This window comes from Equus caballus, unplaced genomic scaffold (assembly GCF_041296265.1).
Source record: "Equus caballus isolate H_3958 breed thoroughbred unplaced genomic scaffold, TB-T2T unassigned-0002539, whole genome shotgun sequence".
In the NCBI taxonomy this organism is placed as follows: domain Eukaryota; kingdom Metazoa; phylum Chordata; class Mammalia; order Perissodactyla; family Equidae; genus Equus; species Equus caballus.
Genome location: NW_027222343.1, coordinates 290,102 through 307,485, shown reverse-complemented (window position 1 = coordinate 307,485; position 17,384 = coordinate 290,102).

The following is a 17,384-nucleotide window of genomic DNA, read 5'->3' as shown; positions in this document are numbered from 1 at the left end:
ACAGTGGTACTGTGACACATGAACTCAATGACGCTAGGGGGAGTGTTACACATGTAATCAGTGACAGTTGGGGGAGATTTGCACCTGAAGTCAGAGACACCACTGGGGATTTTTACACACAAAGTCAGAGACGCCAGGATGAGTGTTACACAGGATGTCAGAGAGGCCAAAGATAGTGTGACACACAAAGTCAGAGATGACAGTTCATCTGTGACACTGAAATTCCGAGATTCACCAGGGAGTGTTACACACGAAGTCAGAGATGACAGAGGGATTGTTACACATGAAGTCAGAGATGACAGGAGAAGTTCTGCACAAAGTCAGAGATGCCATGGGGAGTGTTACGTACGAAGTCAAAGATGGCAGGGGGACTGTTACAAACGATGTCAAAGATGACACTGGATAGTATTTGGCACAAAGTCAAACACACCAGGGAGAGTCTTTCAAATGATGTCAAAGACACCGGGGTAGTGTTACCCAGAAAGGCCAGTGAGACAGTTATGCACAAAGTCAGAGACAGCAGGGTGAGGGTTTCACATGAACTCAGAGATGCCAGTGAGAGTGTTACAAATGAATTTAAAGATGCCGTGGGGAGTTTGATTCAAGAAGTCAGAGACACAAGAAGGAGAGTGTCACATGAAATCAGAGACAACAGGTGGACTGTTACACACTAAACCTGAGAACCACTGGGGAGTGTGACATATGAAGTCAGAGATGTTACAAATGAAGTTAAAGAAACCACAGGTAGAGTGACAAATGAAGTCAGAGACAGCAAGTGAATTGTTATGATGTCAGTGACACCAAGGTGTGTGTTACACATGTAGTCAGAGATGCCATGGGGAATGTTAAACATGACGTCAGAGAGGAGATGAGGACTGTTACATACTAAATCAGAGCTGCCAGGTGGACTGTGAAACATGAAGTAAGAGATGCCTGAATGAGTGTTACTCAAGAAGTAAATTAGGCCAGGGGAAGCATCATGGATGAATTCACAGACACAAGGGAGAGTATTACTCATGAAATCAGACACACCATGGGGGTATGTTAAATACGAAGTCAGAGACACCATGTGCAGTGTTACTCAGAGTCATAAATGACACGGGGAGGTGACACACAAAGTGAGTAACGTGACTGAGAGTTTTACACAGGAAATCAGAGACACCACAGGGGAGTGTTACACATGACTGAGGACCTGCCACCTGGAGGGTTACACACAAAGACTGAGAACCAGGGAAGTGTGACATATAAAGTCAGAAATGCCAGGGGTAGGAAGACACAGGAAGACAGAACACCAGGACATGTGTGACAGATGAAGTCATAAATCCCACAGAGACTGTGACACGCGACTTTAGAGATGCAAGGGGCATGTGAAGCACAAAGTGAGAGATACCACGTGGAGTGTTACACAAGTTCTCGAAGACACCAGGGAGAGAGTGACACACGAATTTAGAGATGACATGGAATGTGTGACAAACAAAGTCAGGAACACCACAGGGAGTGTTATACAGGAAATCAGAGACACCATGGGGGAGTGTTACACATGACTGAAGAGAAGCCACATGGACTGCTACACATGAAGTCTGAGAACCAGAGGGAGTGTGACATACGAAGTCAGAAATGCCAGGGGTAGTGTTACACAGGAAGACAGAAACACAAGGGCATGTGTGACAGAGGAATTCATAGATGCCACAGGGAGTGTCACACATGAATTAAGAGACATGAGTGGTGTGCAAAGCATGAAGTCAGAGACATCATGGGGGATGTGATACACAAATTCAGGGACACCAGGTGTAATGTGACACACGAAGTCAGATGCAGAATGTGGATTGTTATACACGAAGTCAAAGATGCCAGGCAGATTGTGACACACAATGTCACACATGCTGGGGGAGTGCGACATGAAGTCAGAGATGCAAGAGGCATTGTGACCGATGAAGTTAGAGACGCCAGGTGGAGTGTTGCAGATGAAGTCAGATATGACAGGAGAAGTGTTACACACGATCTCAGACACAACAGGGGGATTGTTATGCATGAAGTTAGAAACACCAGGGGTAGTATGACACAGAAACTCTGTGACACCATGGTGTGTGTGACAGATGTCAGAGAAGCCACAGACAGTGAGACATGTGAAGTCAAAGACACCGTGCGAAGTGTGACACATGAAGTGGGAGGTGCACAGTGAGGGTTACACTCAAAGTCAGAGATACCAGGGAAACTGTGAGACACGAATTCAGAGATGTCATGGTCACTGTTATACTCGAAGTCAGAGACACCAGGGGAAGTCTGACACAGGATCAGAATGCCAGGAGCACCTTGGCCAAGTCACATATTCCTGCCAGTCACCGGGTACCACCAGACCTCCCCCTGCCAGCATCCAGCCCTCACAGGAACAGTAAATACAGTGATGTCCCGCTGATCTGAAACATGCCATCCAGCAACTCATCCCTGACACTCGGACTGTGAGTGGCTGAAGATGGGGACAAAGCCTGTCCCTAGAGACCCTCTGAGCACCAGCTCTGGCAGGCCCAACCGTCCCTTGCTCACAGTTCCGACGAGCTCGGTGGCTCGGCTCCCCAGCCCCCAGCATGTTGAAAACAGAAAAATAAGAAGGGGGAAAGAGACTACTAGAGCCAGGCATGCTGACATTAGAAGAAGTGACAGGTGAGCAGCAAGGATGGAGACAGGAAAACAATATGCTCAAACATAGGAAGTCCAAACCCCAGCAGCACAGGCACTTGGCAGAAGGGCGAGCCGCCTGTTACAGACCTCCACAGGCTGCGCCGCTGCACAGCACGAGGTTCAATAATGCCGGTTCACAGAAGTGAACCCGGGTGCTATCGCTGCAGGAGGGCGAACTTCTGTCACTCCAACACGACTACGTGCATCTCTTATCTGAGAAACCTGTGTGACAAACCAGTGTTTTGAAAGTGGGTTGGGCTCGATGTAATCATAAGTAGCCGATGGAGAAAAGCCTAATTGCCCATCTCGGTCCAGGACGGGTCCCTGTGGAGCCCTGGGACAGTGCACAACAATGGAAAAGACCACCAGGAGATTAGATCGCTGATGGAGACCCACCACGCCTCCACTCCTGGTCATGCTACACGTGCAACTCAAGCTTGCTGGAGAATATTGACAATGTATTTTTGCCTCATGACGTTTCAGAATCATGGGGTCCCATGGCTGGAATGAAACTTGGAGGTGACCCAGTCCCCCCAACACAGGGCTGACAGTATTCTCATCACATCTGCCCACTCCAGATTGCTAATGACGAACACACTTTCCAAATCCAATAGCTGAGTCTTCCTTCCCAAGAGTTGGAGTCTACATAAACCAGATGATTGCTAAAGGGAAAATGAACATGCAGAATTCATCACACTCCCCCAAGGAAACCTTCCAGACTGGGAAACATTAAATCTTTGTAAAAGTGGGCAGTGTGACACGGTAGTCAGGGATCAGGGCCACAGGCTGGCAGTCTAGATCCAGACCCCAGCACCACATTTGCTGGCTGTGTGACCTTGAGCCAGTTGCTTAACCTCTCTGTCTCAGTTTTCTCATCCATAAGTGAAGGCAACCCCATCTGCCCCATAGGGCTGTTGTGTGGATTAAATTAAGAAATCCATGTAGAGTCCCTAGCACAGGACTGGCACAGAGAGAACACTCAGGAATGCCACTGTGCTCCACAGCGCCCCTGAGAGCACAGCCAGGTCAGTCTGAAGGCACGGCCTTGCTCACACCAAGCCGCTGTGAGAAACCTGCGTGGCTCCCACTGCCGGCACAGCAAAAGCCACTGTCAGCTGGGAGCACAGCATGGAGCCCACCCACGGGGGCCCAAAGTCCAGTGCGGCCTCTTAGGTGCTGAGTGACCTGGGAAGGGGTCCCAGCCTCGCTTTCCTCATGTGTGGAAGGAGGGGAAGTCTCCCCACCAGTCCTGCTCCAGTGGGGTTACCACAAGGACCGTAGGGATGAGCCTGGCTTCCAGCCCCCTTGCCTCCCACATGCTGCTGCCCCCACATCCACCCTGAGGCTGGGAGGGTGACCCGACGGCGGAGGCAGGGAGTGGTCAGGGTGGGTGACAGAGGCTGGCTCTATAGCTCAGCCACTCGCCAGTCCTCGTCTCCGTGTCTTATGCACGCTCCCTCATCTAACAGCTGAACAGTCCCGTGAGGCCGAAATTGTTAGTTACTGTTATCGTTGTTGTTGGGTGGCTGAGCACAGGCTCTGGGAACTGCTGCAGGATTCCAATCCCAGCTCTGCTGCTTACTGGTTATTTTGTAACTTCAGTTTCCTCCTCTATAAAATGGGGCTAATAACACCACCTCCTGAGACTATTTGAAAGGACTCAAGTGTTAGTGCCCATGAAGCACTTGGAAAGGCGCCTGGCCCATGGGAGTGCTCCCCACTGTTAGCTGTGCCTGGCAGTACCACCTGTATTCAGAGGAGGCCACTGAGGCTGAGAGAGGTGAGGTAACTTGCTCAGGGTTGCACAGGCAGAAGATGGTTCAGGCTGGGGACAGTGGGGGCATGACTAGAAACCCAGGCGGCCTGTGCTCTTAACCACCAAAGTCCACTGAGCAGGGCCCTTCCTGGGGCGTGGACCTAGGCAGTGTCTGAAATGACATCAGGCATGATGGGAGGGACCTACTGGACCTTTCATGCTAAGGGGTAAGGTCCTTTAGCAAGGGCTGGAGGACCAGGTCTGAAGGCCCACCGAGGCACAGCCAGCCCAGGACTGGGAGCCAGAAAACCCCCCACCTCCTTACTGTGTCTTCAGGCAGGTCCCCTGTCTTCTCTGAACATTCTCCTCTGTGAACCTGAGTCCCAATCCCAAGCCACCCACCTGGGGGAGATCAAACAGCACCAGAGACAGGAGGAACGCATCTCATGGGGCTCTCTGCCTAGGTCTGGCTGACAGCCCTTTTACTTTAAGACATGGTCAACAGCTAAGTATGTCAGCCAGAAAAGCCTTGGATAGGCTTCTGAGCTCCTGCAAAGGGCCTGGGGACCATCAGAATTCCTAAACCAGGCCTGTCCACTTCTGGTCCAGAGGGCAGCAGGATGGTAGGTGTCACAGAGAGCCAGGCCTAGAACCAAGAAGGCCCAGCAAGGTGAGCCCCCGCTCCACCAGTTGTTTCCCCACCCCAGCAGCCAGGCAGGGTGGTCACTGTTGAGGGGCCCACATGAGAGACAGGCTAGGCGGGTGGGCTGCTCGCCAAGGAAAACCAAGCCCCTGCAGAGGCACCCTCTGGGAGAACAGAGACTGGATGTGCTGCAGAGAATGCCCAGTCAGTTGAGCTGCAGCAGGCCCTGCAGGCTGCTGAAGAACCAGCCCTCCCAGCCGAGAGGCTGCAGCAGGCCCATGCTGCCGAGAGACCAGTGGACCTGGGGCTCCTGCTTGCAAGCCATCGCCAGTTCAGGGATCACCCCTGTCCTGCCTCCCTCATGGGCCATTGGGGGCCCCAAATGGGACCACAGAAGTGACAGTGCTTCATGCTCTACTGAGCCAGGGTCATCATGTGGGAACAGGTGCACAAGTCATGCCTGGATTCACTTTGCTGGTTATTCACCATCTTATTGACCACAGACGGGTGAACTGAGGCTCAGAGAGGCGACATGTCCTTCCCAAGTTCCCACATTAGCAAAGAACAGGCGGTACAGTTGGGTCCTGTCACACCAGTCGATGAGCCTCGAGGGGCAGTGTGCTTGGGACAGGGTCGCAGCTTCCTCAGGCACAGGCCGAGGTCAGGAGATGGGTGGCTGGCTGGGGCAAAAGATGTGAGGGCCAGGGTCCCAGAGGTGGGACCTGCGAGACAGGCTTAGCAGAGAACACCATGTTCTGTGAGCAGACAGTGTAAGTGTGGCTTGAAAGTGACTTTGGAATTGGGGAGCACCAGAGCCTGAAGGGCAGTGAAGGTCAGCCAGTGCGCAGGGCTCCAGGGGGGCTCCACCTGGTCCCTCTGGGCCTCCTGGGGGACTTTTGGGGTCTCTGGGACTCCCGCTCCCTCAGCCACTCAACGTCCTTCTGACTGGCTTACATAAAGGGGTTTGCAGAGAGGTTTTATCTGAGCAAAAGTTTTCTTGACAAAAAAATTAAAAACTGAATAATTGTTGCCTATATAAGTGAAGCGAGTGAAGAAGGCCCTGCAAGGGCGAGGGCTGTCCGGAAGGCCGTGCACAGCCAGGCCTGAGCCCTAGGACCCCACGGCCCCCAGCCACATTTTCTTTCCTGGTTTTCTCTATTCCTTTCCTGCCTCTTCCCTCTCTCTTCACAGAACACCCCTCAAGCTCAAGAAATTGGTTCTTGTTCTTTTCTTCCGGTAGTCCAGGACATGAACCGTCCTGAGGAAGGAACAGAATGCTCTCCTCCATGAGCAGCTGGAAGCGTGTGAGCACCCTCACCCCCAGGCTGCCCGAAGTCAGCAGGGCTCTGAGTGGAGCTGGAGGAGGCCCTCCTCGGGAGGGGGCTGGGGCTGAGGGGCGGGCACTGATGGAACAGACCGGCTTCCCTCCAGACACCTGGTATTTCTGTTTCAAAACCTGCCATGTACACATTGTGAAAGGGGGTGTTGCCACCTCCTTGTGTTTATTGACCCCGCTGGTCCCAGCCAGGTAGGGACCACACACAGGAATCACACTTCACAGAATTTGTCACTGGTTTCCTCCCTCTGTGCTTGCAACAAATGACTGGCCTTCACTGAGCCTTGCTTTCCAAATCTGCAAAATGGGGATATGCCCCTTGTCCCCCACAGTTCCTGGGCTTTGACAATGGACAAAGAAGAGAGGGAGAGAATGAAGAAGAGAAGGAGGAAGAAGGCAGAGCCTTCTGGTGAAAAAATGGAAATATTCACTGTGCAGCCCTATGTGGTATCAGCTTGAGTTTTAAAGTCCAATGGACCATTCTGGTGAAAAAATGGAAATATTCACTGTGCAGCCCTATGTGGTATCAGCTTGAGTTTTAAAGTCCAATGGGCCAGCACTTGCCACCTCAGCCAACTATGCATGATTTATGTGGCCTCAGCAGGTTGTGTAATTTCTGCCCCTCAGTGTCCTTGTTTACAAAATGGGGACAATGACATCCTCTTCACAGGGTTCTTTGCGGTCTGACCCGGGTCACCCGGGAGAAGAAGCTGCATAGAGGACTCATGACCACCAAGTGGTGAAGGCCTCTCCTTTCCCTTCTGGCCAGGCACCAGGTCCCCAGCATTCCCCTCCCATCACAGCTCCTCATGCTCCAGCTATCCCCCACAAAATGAACTTCACCAGTCAGGAGGACTCAGAGAATTAAAACATGCACTCAAACAGCTTCTTGACCGGAAATGCTTTGGAAATCTTCGGCTCCAGTTACTTCTCAATCTAATTTTATTCTCGGGTGCAGATTATGCATGAGATGGGATATCGTGCTTTGCCTGGTGCTCCACACACCAGCAGGAGGCACCTGGCATCACCTGCTGCTCATGCCTCCCCCTGCCCGTGAGTGGCATAATAAGGGCAGCCAGCAGACTCCAGAGTTCCCCTGGGCAAGAAGGCCCAGACTGGACACCCTGGCACCAACAGGCCCCTCTTCATCCACAGTGTGGACTCCCGTGGCCATCCCACCAACCATCTCCCCACTGGCCTGGCCTCCTCCAGCACGCCCCCCGCTGAGGGACCCTGCAGTCCTCAGCTCCCACCTGGACCAGCTTCCCACCACTGCTGGATCAAGTGCAAACCCCTTGCTACCCTCCATTCCTGCTGGAGCAGTGTAGACTCCAGCCCCCACCCCAGCTTGGTCCTAAATGTCTTGCTTTCCCCCAACTCACCTCCAAGCTAAGGAAATGTTGCTGCCCTGCAAGATGAGCAGCACCAAGCTAACTCGCCGATGGCATCTCCTGTGGAATATCCTCCCCAATGGCTTGGCCCACCCTGCCCACCACAGTCATGCTCCATCCTCAGTGCTCTCACAGCCCCTGTGCCCAGCTCCACATCCCAGTCTTGTTGAATGGCTGGGATGGCTGTCCATAGAGGACACTAGGCCGAGCCCTTCCAGGGAAGGCCTGGGTCCCAGTCCTGTTTCCCGTGGTGCCACACAGTTCTTAGCACAGAACTGAGGCCAAACACGGGCTGACTGGGCCTCTCTTTCTTTCCTCAGAAAACCTCTTTCCTTCCCCAGCTGCTCCTCTTGCCCAGCTCCGTGTCAGCATGGGTATTCTGTGCCCGTGGGCAGAGGAGGCTTTCTCTTTGATCCCAACAGGCCATATTTTGCATCCTGCCTATTGGAGAAAAGCCACCTGTCACAGCTCAGAAGCTCCTCAAGTTCTGGTAAACGGAAATGCCTCCTGAGAACCCTGGGCCCCCAGGGTGGGACTGTGCCACTGGGTCCTGGCTTTTCATCCTCCCTTCTCTTTTCCCCAGGCCAGTCACTCACCCAATTCCCTCAGATCCTGAGAAAACAGCCCAAGCCCACAGGCTCCAAGCCTGGCAGCCTCCCCTCATGGGGGCTTTCCTGGAATGCAGAACAATCATTCCCCTCTCCTTTGGTGGCTTCTGGTCTATTTGCAGATGTCCTCAGGTTTGAACATAATGCTGCCTCAAATCCTGTGGGGAGGCGTTGGCCACGGTCAATAAAGGACCCCAAGAACAAAGCCTTCCTAACTACAAAAGCAAATGGGCACTTCTCAGCCCTCACCATCTTGGATCTCTCTGCTCGCTCCCTAACTCTTCAAACATTTTTGACCACCTGACACCATTGAACACCCTTCTTTTGTGCTGGGAATTTTCCACCTTAAGAGTTTAGGCTTGGGGGCCAGTCTGGTGTTGTAGTGGTTAAGTTCACAAGTGTTGCTTCAGTGTCCTGGAGCTCACAGCTTTGGATCCCGGGCACAGACCTAACAGCGCTCATCAAGCCATGCTGTCAAAGCATCCCACACAAAGTAGAGGAAGATAGGCACAGATGTTAGCTCAGCAGCAATCTTCCTCAAGAAAAAAGAGGAAGATTGGCAATAGATGTTAGCTGAGGGCCAGTCTTCCTCACAGAAAAAAAGGCTCCTCTGGGCAGAGGTCAGAAGCTGGATCTCCCAGCCTCCCTTGCAGGCACAGGCACCTTATTGGCACCACCAAGCAGACACAGGTGTGAATTGTTAACTCAAAAATCAGTGACACAAGCATCAAATCAGAAACAGGCATCTGTGGAGTCCATCTGCTGAGGTAGATGGTCAAGTGGTGACATCTCGTGTTCAGTGACAGCAGCATGAGTTGAGCCAGTGTGCATGGGCCAAGCTGGGTGTCTGAATGGGAACAAGGCCTCTGATGCGGTTCAGGTATGGCTCACATGTGATTTAGGTGTGGTTGAAGCGTGATTCAGGTGTGGTTCAAGTGTGGCACATATATGGTTCAGGCATGGCTCAGTCATGGCTCAAGTGTGGCTCAGGTGTGGCTGATGCATGGTTCAGGCATACTCACAAGGTCCAGCTGTGGCTGACACAAGGTTCAGAAGTGGCTGACACGTGTTTCAGGCATGGCTGGCATGTGATTAAGGTGTGGCTGGCATGTGGTTCAGGAGTAGCTGACACATGGTTCAGGCGTGGCCTGCACACAATTCAGGTGTGGCTTGTATGTGGTTCAGGCATGGTTTGCACATGAATCAGAGGTGGCTGACATGTGGTTAAGGCATGGCTCACAGTGACAGGCATGGGTGACACGTGTTTCAGGTGTGGGTGACATGTTTCAGGAGTGACTGACACGTGGTTAAGGCATGGCTGACACGTGACTGAGGCATGGCTCACATGTGACTAAGGGGTGGTATACACATGACTCAGGCGTGACTGGCACATGATTCAAGCATGGCTGACACATGATTCAGGCATGCCTCACACCGGGGTCAGGTGTAGCTGACACATGACTCAGCTGAGGCAGCCATGTGGCACAGGAGTGCCTGAGACATGATGCAGGTGTGGTTCACACATGGTTCATGCATGGCCTTCACATGGTTCAGGCGTGGCTGGCAGGTGGCTCAAGGCACATCTGACACATTACTCAGGCATTTATGACATGTGATTCAGGCATGGCATGCATTATGTTCAGGTGTGGCTGATGCATGTTTCAGGGTTGGCAAGTGTGTGGTTCAGTCATGGCTGGTGCATGGTGCGGGCATGGGTGTCAGGTCTTTCAGGCATGGCTGACATGTGACTCAGGCATGTGCGACACATGACTCAGGTGTTGGTGACATGTGACTCAGGTGTGGTTGACATGTGGCTCAGGAATGACTGAAATGTGACTCATACTTGTCTCAAACGTGATTCAGATGTGTCTGGCATGTGCTTCAGTTGTGGCTGACACACGACTCAGGTGTGGCTGGCACATGACTCAGCTGTGGCTGACACTTGACTGAGGCATGTCTCGCACCTGGTGTAGGAGTGGCTGACATGCAGCTCATGTGTGAGTTTAGTGTGGCTGTCATATGATTCAGATGTGGCTGCCATGTGGTTAAGAAGTGGATGACATGTGGTTCAAGCATGACTGGACCAAGGTCAGGAGATGCTGGCTCATTATTCAGGGTTTGTTGGCACACGGTGGGCACATGGCTCACACATGGTTCATGCAAGAGTGGCATGTGATTCCAGTGGGTGTGGCATGTGGTTGAGGCGTGGGAGGAATGCACTGGCAAGTGATGCAGGCATGGTTTGCATGTGGTTCTGGTGTGGCTGACGTGATTCATGTGTGTCTGACACATGTTTCAGGGGTGTGTGATGCTTCGCTCAGGCCTCAGTGACACGTTATTTCTGTGTGGATGACACTTGGTGTGTCGCGGTTGACACATGGCTCAGGTGTGGATGACGGGGTTCAGACGTTGGTGATAGTTGTTTCAGGTGTGGCTGGCACGTGACCCAGGCATTCATTGCACATAATTCATGTATGGCAGATGTGTGGTCACGTGTGTGTGACATGATGTACAGGTGTGGCTCACACGTGACTCACATGTTGTTGACACTTGGCTGCCATGTACAGAGTCCTGGCTGGCATGTGGCTCACACATGGCTTAGCCATGGTTTATGTGTGGCTCACATGTGGTTCGTGTCTTGTTCAAGCATCGAAGGTGTGTGCTTCACATGTGGTTCAGATGTGTTTCAAGGGTGTCTCACCTGCAGTTCAGGTGTGGCTCACACATGGCTCAGGTGTAATTCAGGTGTGGCTCAGACATGACTCATGCGTGGGTTACATATGGTTCAGGAGGGTTTCACATGTGATTCTGGTGTGGCTCACACGTGCTTGAGGTGTAGCTGAGCTATGGCTCACATGTAATGCAGGCGTGTCTCAGAAATGGGTCAGGGGTGGCTGCATATTATTCAGGTGTTTATCACCAATGGCTCACGCATGGCTCAGGTATGGCTCACGCATGGATGGGGTGTTGCCAAGCATGGCTCGCACATTGTTCTGGTGTGGCTGGCATGAGATTCAGGGAAGGCACGCAAGTGGTTCCAGCGTGACTGACACGTTCACATGAGGCCATGTGGTTCAAGTGTGACTGGCACTTGGTTCAGGCCTGGCTGGCACATGATGTAGGCATGGCTCAGACATGATTCAGGTGTGGCTAACACAGGATTCAGGCGTGGCTGACACATGACTCAGCTAAGGCAGCCAATGACACAGGAGTGCCTGGCACGTGACGTAGGTGTGGTTCACACATGGTTCATGCATGGCCTTCAGGTTGTTCAGGCGTGACTGGCACGTGGCTCATGCATGCCTGACACATTACTCAGGCGTGCCTGACATGGGATTCAGGCACGACATGCATGTTGTTCAGGTGTGACTGATGCGTGTTTCAGGCTTGGTAGGCTTATGGTTCAAGTGTGGCTAGTGTGTGGTTGAGGCATGGGTGATTAGTGGTTCAAGTGTTGGTGACATATGGCTCAGACATAGCTGACATGTGGCTTATGAGTGAGTCCAGTGTGGCTGACATGTAGTTCAGGTGTGGCTGGCTTGTGGTTCAGATGCAGATGGCATGTGGTTCAAGCAAGGCTTTACCAAGGTTGAGAGATGCTGGCTCGTTGTTCAGGGTCTGCTGGCACAAGGTAGGCACATGGCTCACACGTGGCTCAGCCATGACTGGCACGTGACTCTGCTGGGTCTACCATGTGGTTCAGGCGTGGCAGGAACATGATTCAGGCGTGGCTGTCATTTGATTCAGGCGTGACTGCCACGTGGTTCTGGTTTGGCTGACATGTGTTTCAGGTGTGTCTGACACGTATTTCAGGGGTGGGTGATTCGTGGTTTGGGCATTGGTGACACGTGATTTGGGTGTGGCTGAGACATGGTTGTGGCATGGTTGCCACATGGCTCAGGCGTGGCTGACATGTGCTTCACTTGTGGCTGACAAGTGGATCAGGTGTGGTCACAATGGGACTTTTGCATGGCTGAAATGTGACTCTGGATTGTCTGGCATGTGCTTCAGCCATTGCTCACATGTGACTCAGGCGTGGTTGACACGTGGCTCAGGAATGACTGAAACGTGACTCATGCTTGGCTCAGATGTCATTCAGATGTGCCTGGCATGTGCTTCAGTTGTGGCTGACACTTGACTAAGGCATGTCTCACACCTGGTGCAGGAGTGGCTGACATGCATCTCATGCGTGAGTCTAGTGTGGGTGACATGTGATTCAGGTGTGTGTGAAACGTGTTCCAGTGGTCTGTGATGCTTCGTTCAGACCTCAGTGACATGTCATTCCTGGGTGGCTGACACTTGGTGTGTCACAGTTGACACATGGCACAGGCATGGCTGACACGTGGTTCAGACGTGGCTGGCATGTGAATCATGCATGGCTGACACACGACTCAGGCATGGCTCACACGTGACTCAGGCATTCATCACACATTATCCATGTGTGGCAGACATGTGCTCAGGTGTGTGTGACATGCCATAGAGGTGTGGCTCCCACGTGACTCACATGTTGCTGAAACATGGCTCCCACATACTCATTCATGGCTGGCACATGGCTCATGCATGGCTCAGCTGTGTTTCATGTGTGGCTCCCAAGTGGTTCCTGTGTGATTCAAGCATCGGACATGTGTGTTTCACATGTGGCTCAGATGTGGTTCAAGGGTGTCTCACATGTGGTTCATGTATGGTTCAAGTGTGGCTCACACATGGTTCAGGAGTAATTCAGGCGTGGCTAACACACGACTCGTGGGGGTCAGACATGGTAGAGGACACTTTCACATGTGATTTAGGCATAGCTCAGCCATGGCTCACATGTGATGCAAGCATGCCACAGAAGTGTCTCACATGTAGCTGGCACATGATTCAGGCTTTTGTCATGCATGGCTCACACATGGCTCAGGTGTGGCTCATTCATGGCTGTGGTGTTGCTCAGGAATGGCTCACATGTGATTGTGGCATGCTTGGCACGTGGTTCAGGCATGGCAGGCAAGTTGTGCCAGCGTGACTGACACGTGCTTCAAGTGAGGCTGACCTGTGGTTCAAGTGTGACTGGCACATGGTTCAGGTGTGACTGGCACTTGGTTCAGGCCTGGCTGGCACGTGACTTTGGCATGGCTGAGACGTGACTTAGGCATGGCATGCACGTTATTCAGGAGTGGCTGGCATATGACTCAGGTGAGGTGGCGACGTGACACAGGTGTGCCTGACATGTCACATAGGTGTGGTTCGCACATGGTTCACGCATGGCCTTTGTGTGGTTCAGGGGTGGCTGGTGCATTGTTCACGCAAGGGTGGCAGGGGGTTCAGGTGTGGCTGACATGTGACTCAGGTGTATGTGAAACATGACTCCAGTGTGGCTGGCACATGTCTCAGGCATGGCTGACACGTGACTCAGGCATTCATCGCACAGTATCCATACGTGGCAGACGTTTGCTTCACAAATGGGTGACATGGTGTTCATATGTGGCTCCCACATGACTCACACGTTGCTGACACGTGGCTCTGACATACTCAGGCATGTCTGGCATGTGGCTCATGCATGGCTCAGCCGTGTTTCACGGGTGGTTCCCATGTGCCTCATGTGTGGTTCAAGCATTGAACATGCGTGCTTCACACGTGGTTCACATGTGGTTCAAGTGTGTCACATGTGGTTCAGGCATGGTTCAGAGAGGCTCACACATGGTTCAGGTGTAACGCAGGTGTGGCTCACACATGACCCATGTGGAGGTCTCATATAGTTCAGGAGGGTTTCACCCGTGATTCAGGCATGGCTCACAGGTGGTTGAGCCATGGCTCAGCCATGGCTTGCACGTAGTTCAGGCGTTCCTCATACTGGGGTCAGGTGTGGCTAACACATGATTCAGGAGTTTGTCACACCTGGCTAACACATGTCTCAGGTGAGGCTCACACATGTCTGGGGTGTTGCTCCGGCCTTGCTCACATGTGGCTCTGGCATTGTTGGCATGTGACTCAGGCATGGCTGACACGAGACTCAGGTGTTTCTGACATGTGTCTTGGTCATGGCACGCATTTTGTTCAGGTGTGGCTGATGCGTGGTTCCGGCATGGGTGACTGGTGGTTCAGGCATGGCTGACATGTGACTCAGGCATGTGTGAAACATGCCGGGTGTTGGTGACATGTGACTCAGGCATGGCTGACATGTGGCTCAGGTGTGGCTACAACGTGACTCATGCGTCGTTCAAACGTGATTCAGGCTGCTTGTCTGGCATGTTCTTCAGCCCTGGCTCACATGTGACTCAGGCATGGCTGATGTCTGGTGCAGTAGTGGCTGGAACGTGACTCATGTGTGTCTCAATGGTCATTCCGGCATGTCTGGCATGTGATTCAGTTGTCACTGACACTTGACCTAGGCGTGGTTGACACGTGACTCAGCTGTGGCTGACACGTCACTCAGGCATGTCTTGCACGTGGTGTAGGTGTGGCTGACTCATCACTCAGGCATGGTTCACACGTGACTTAGTTGTGCCTGACTTGTGATTCAGGCTTGGCTCACACATTGCTCAGATGTGCCTGATGCATGGTTCAGGCATGGCAGGCATGGGGCTCAGGTGTGGCTGGTGCCAGGTTCTGGTGTGGCTGGCACATGGGGCAGCAATGGGGGACAGGTGGTTCAAGTGTTGGTGACACATGGCTCAGAAGTGGCTGACATGTGGCTTATGTGTGAGTCCAGTGTGGCTGACGTGTGGCTCAGCTGTGTTTCATGGGTGGCTACCCTGTGGTTCATGCGTGGTTCAAGCATGGAACATGTGTGTTTCACAGGTTTTTCGGTTGTGGTTCATGGGTCTCTCCCATGTGGTTGCTGCATGGCTCACACATGCTTTGGGTGTAATTCAGGCGTGGATCTCACACGGCTCACCTTGGTCACATATGGTTGAGGACACCCTCACGTGTGATTCACGCATAGCTCAGCCATGGCTGAACGCGATGCACGCAAGCCACAGAACTGGCTACCCTGTGGCTGACACATGATACAGGCTTTGGTCACGCATGGCTCACACATGGTTCAGATGTGGCTCATGCATATCTGTTGTGATGCTCACGCATGGCACACAGGTGTTTGTTCCATGAGTGGCACGTGGTTCAGGCATGGCAGGCAAGTTGTGCCAGTTTGGCTGAGACGTGCTTGAAATGAGGCTGAACTGTGGTAGAAGTGTGACTGGCACTTCGTTCAGGCCTGGCTGGCATGTGACTTGGTGCGGCTGAGCCTTGAGACAGGTGTGGTTGGCAGGTTGTTCAGGCATGGCTGACATATGACTAAGTTGAGGTTGAAACCTAACACAGGCGTGCCTGTCACACCACGCAGGTGTGGTTCACACATGGTTCATGCATGGCCTTCGTGTGGTTCAGGGATGGCTGGTGCGTGGTGCACGCATGGGTGGCAGGTGGTTCAGGTGTGGCTGACATGTGACTCAGGTGTATGTGAAACATGACTCCAGTGTGGCTGGCACATGTCTCAGGCATGGCTGACACGTGACTCAGGCATTCATCGCACAGTATCCATACGTGGCAGACGTTTGCTTCACAAATGGGTGACATGGTGTTCATATGTGGCTCCCACATGACTCACACGTTGCTGACACGTGGCTCTGACATACTCAGGCATGTCTGGCATGTGGCTCATGCATGGCTCAGCCGTGTTTCACGGGTGGTTCCCATGTGCCTCATGTGTGGTTCAAGCATTGAACATGCGTGCTTCACACGTGGTTCACATGTGGTTCAAGTGTGTCACATGTGGTTCAGGCATGGTTCAGAGAGGCTCACACATGGTTCAGGTGTAACGCAGGTGTGGCTCACACATGACCCATGTGGAGGTCTCATATAGTTCAGGAGGGTTTCACCCGTGATTCAGGCATGGCTCACAGGTGGTTGAGCCATGGCTCAGCCATGGCTTGCACGTAGTTCAGGCGTTCCTCATACTGGGGTCAGGTGTGGCTAACACATGATTCAGGAGTTTGTCACACCTGGCTAACACATGTCTCAGGTGAGGCTCACACATGTCTGGGGTGTTGCTCCGGCCTTGCTCACATGTGGCTCTGGCATTGTTGGCATGTGACTCAGGCATGGCTGACACGAGACTCAGGTGTTTCTGACATGTGTCTTGGTCATGGCACGCATTTTGTTCAGGTGTGGCTGATGCGTGGTTCCGGCATGGGTGACTGGTGGTTCAGGCATGGCTGACATGTGACTCAGGCATGTGTGAAACATGCCGGGTGTTGGTGACATGTGACTCAGGCATGGCTGACATGTGGCTCAGGTGTGGCTACAACGTGACTCATGCGTCGTTCAAACGTGATTCAGGCTGCTTGTCTGGCATGTTCTTCAGCCCTGGCTCACATGTGACTCAGGCATGGCTGATGTCTGGTGCAGTAGTGGCTGGAACGTGACTCATGTGTGTCTCAATGGTCATTCCGGCATGTCTGGCATGTGATTCAGTTGTCACTGACACTTGACCTAGGCGTGGTTGACACGTGACTCAGCTGTGGCTGACACGTCACTCAGGCATGTCTTGCACGTGGTGTAGGTGTGGCTGACTCATCACTCAGGCATGGTTCACACGTGACTTAGTTGTGCCTGACTTGTGATTCAGGCTTGGCTCACACATTGCTCAGATGTGCCTGATGCATGGTTCAGGCATGGCAGGCATGGGGCTCAGGTGTGGCTGGTGCCAGGTTCTGGTGTGGCTGGCACATGGGGCAGCAATGGGGGACAGGTGGTTCAAGTGTTGGTGACACATGGCTCAGAAGTGGCTGACATGTGGCTTATGTGTGAGTCCAGTGTGGCTGACGTGTGGCTCAGCTGTGTTTCATGGGTGGCTACCCTGTGGTTCATGCGTGGTTCAAGCATGGAACATGTGTGTTTCACAGGTTTTTCGGTTGTGGTTCATGGGTCTCTCCCATGTGGTTGCTGCATGGCTCACACATGCTTTGGGTGTAATTCAGGCGTGGATCTCACA